This window comes from Antrostomus carolinensis, unplaced genomic scaffold (assembly GCF_000700745.2).
Source record: "Antrostomus carolinensis isolate BGI_N321 unplaced genomic scaffold, ASM70074v2 scaffold16137, whole genome shotgun sequence".
Classification (NCBI taxonomy): domain Eukaryota; kingdom Metazoa; phylum Chordata; class Aves; order Caprimulgiformes; family Caprimulgidae; genus Antrostomus; species Antrostomus carolinensis.
Genome location: NW_010325536.1, coordinates 11,386 through 14,455, shown reverse-complemented (window position 1 = coordinate 14,455; position 3,070 = coordinate 11,386). Strand labels below are relative to the sequence as shown.

The 3,070-nt window shown below is 46.0% G+C and overlaps 1 protein-coding gene across 1 annotated transcript in view; it reads right to left on the bottom strand.

The window, feature by feature from the left end:
• ZNF618 (zinc finger protein 618) overlaps window positions 1–3,059 on the bottom strand; it is a 22,719-nt gene extending 19,660 nt beyond the window's left edge. Inside the window, exons 1-2 of the mRNA XM_029085790.1 lie at window positions 3,014–3,059; window positions 1,837–1,893 (exon numbers count right to left, since the gene is read on the bottom strand). The gene's annotated coding sequence lies outside the window, so the exon portion shown is untranslated. The remainder of the gene's footprint in view (window positions 1–1,836; window positions 1,894–3,013) is intronic.
• Window positions 3,060–3,070: the final 11 nt, after the last annotated feature.

Here is a 3,070-nt window from a genome sequence, read left to right as displayed (position 1 = left end):
AGCATAATGTACCCGGCTGGTACCCTAATAAAATCCTGCTGCTCTGTTTGATATCACTGTAACTGAGCCTGTGACACAAAACTCACACCCACAAAGAGCAAGTGGTACAGGGAACCAAGCATTGAACAAGGCCAAGTCACACAGCTCTTGGGCTGCTCAACTGGGACCTACATTTACCTCCCAAACCTGGGGACTATTCTTTACAGCAGCAGGAGCCTGGTGATAAGCAGCAGATGGGAATGGTGAGGACAGAAGTGCCCATCCTTCTGTCATTCTCATCCACATTATCACCAGCTGCTTCCCTGCCTGTGTGAAATCTGCTGGCTGGAGCACAAGAGAGGACAAGCCAACAATGCCAGAATTACTCCCAAGAGTTCACATCACACATGGAAACACTGAGCCACACAGTTTGTCCCACCTACTGAAACACAGCCGTGGAAAGAAGGAAAATGGGGAGGTAAGGACATGTCAGCTCTTCAAAAAGGAAGCTACTGAGAGCTCTGCTTGGACACTCAAGCATGCAGATGCCTGCAGAGCTTTCCATGGTCTCTCTCATCACCAGTGCCATCCATAGTGTGACACGGTGATGATCAGTCAGGCTGTTATCAATGAGAACACTTAGACTGACTCCTGAGAACAAGAAGAAATCAAAGAGCAGAAATGGCTTGGTGCTAGAGCTGGGAAAGGGCACTGAATGGGACACACAGGAAGCAGCACAAAGATGGAGTCAAGGGGGAAAAGCAGGTTGAGGAAGAAAAGAGGATGCAGGATAGATAAGGGAAGGGGGAAAAGGGAAGGAGTTTATACATCTCCATGCACCAGTCTGGCTTTGATTTCAGCTGCCTAATGCAGAAAAGATCTGCTTCCAACCAGAGCCCAACTCCCCACAAACCACTCCTGAGCAGATCACTCAAGTTCCTCAGGCTTCCTGGCTCAAACAAAAGTTTAGGTAAGCACCTTGCAACTTCCCTGCAGCCTGCTAGGCCCTAGACTAAGACACTAAAACAAACTGATCATACATGTGGTGCAGACAGAAACAATTCTTACAATAAAGTAAGATGAGCAAATCATATGAAAGTCACTACTCAATTTCTAAGAATTTCTGGCTTTGTTTTGATTTTTACTGTGAGCTTTTACTCATGTGCTGTAAATGTTGCAGTTCAGATAAAACAGATTCAGAAGGATGAGTGTGATGTGAGCTGGTACAAGGAGATGGTGGGGAGAATCTGATGAGACCCATCACAGCAACAATGGGTCAGGATTTAATAGCAGTTCAGACAGAACTAAAGTCTTGGACTATTCAATAGTCACTCTTTTTTTTGTGTGTGCTTCTTGCCAGTGGTTCCTGGACCCCTCCCATGCTAGAGGTTCATTTCCCCTCCTGCAGCTTTCTTGGCTTTACAGACAAGCTGTCTGATATGCAGGAAGATGATTCTGTCATTCCTCTGTAGGCTATACAGGGCTTGACAGGAATAAAAAAGGAACAATCTAAGGCTGCTGCTTTCAAAGGGCCCCAGAGGAGTCAGGAACCCAAATGGTATATTGGCATTTAACGACATACACTTCAAGGCTTTGAAACCTTTCAGACAAACCACTCAGAGTACCCAGAGAAGATAAGACATGAGGAGCAGACCTGCTGAGAGCCAAGTGGCCACTTTCAGAGCAGCAAGCCAGGCTAGTAAATCTTGGTAGTCAGTGAACTACACTGTTTTGTGTCATGTCTGGTTGGGCTGACTGAAGACAAGCTTGGCCAGCCCCTAAGGACTCCTGACTGCTGCCACCCAAGTGGAACAGAACTAAAGAGTACAAGGGCCTGAAACACAGAGACAAGCTCACCTGATGGGTTCTGCTTACACCTCTTTTCTTTAGGTTTTTCTGTCCCCGAATGAACAGCTGTAATTGTGGTGAATGCTTGGATTAGTACAAGATTGTTCCCCGAAACATAACACGCAGTATCTTAGTAACAAACAACTTTTTTTTTTCCCATTCACTATCACCCACTCTGCTACTGCACCTGAGTTTTCCAACACCACTTCATGCCTTTTCAACGTGGTTCCAGAAAGCCCCTTATTTGCTTCAGAGGGAGACATAAATCCCCACAACAAACACTGTGTAACCTGCTCCAGGGAGAAACCCCTTCCCTTACCTGTCCATTCCAGCTAGCAGCGTTGTGAACAGCACATGTTTTGGTATTCTCGACTGAGGAATGGAGGGAGGCCAGTCTTTTCTGCTGGCATATTATTTATCTCTGCATCAAGATACTGAAATTATATTTCATTTGGTCTGTCCCTTATGCTCTGATTAGGGAGCGTAAGAGAATGGCAGTGTCCCACTTGAAGGCAGAGGGGATACATTGGCAGGATAAAAATCCTGTGAAGACAACTCTATAAATGCCATATCTAAACAAAATTGTCTAGGCCAGTGGTTAAGTTTACTTACTACCACTTGGACACAAAGGAAACTCCAGAAATGGAGTAAATTTTAATTCTAGCACATGTATTTTGGTCCCACATCTACTTATCTGGTATGCTGTGACCTCCACGCAATCACAAACTCACAAACAGCCGGACTCTGCTCACAGTGAGGTGTAAATCAACTGCCACACTGAGAACCACTGTAACGTGCAAACTGCTGTTCTACTCATAGTCCTCAAACTTCTCCTGCTTGTTGCAAATGGTTCTGCTTCACGAGGACTTCACTGATGCACAGACCAAGAACAAGTTCTGCTTTATCTCCATCCATATGCCCCTTTCTCTCCATCTTTGCTCCCCACTGAAAAATCTATGCTAAAGTACCCGGCCCTTGGAGCAGGATCCCCATGTCACTGTTTTTACAGGCTTGGAGCACCAGAAACCTGGGGAGGAGTGAGAAGAGGGCACTACCCCAGGAAGGCTAGCTGCCCACCAGCTCAAAGAAGGTACCTCAAAATATATAAACAATCACCAATCACAGCTGAATCCTGCTCTGGAGAGGGACGTGGGAAGCAAGAGCAGGAGGGAGCGAACACACTTACCGCTGGAGTTCTGGGAATTGCTGTTTGTGTCTTCAAAGTTGTTCTGTGCTTTGCCTT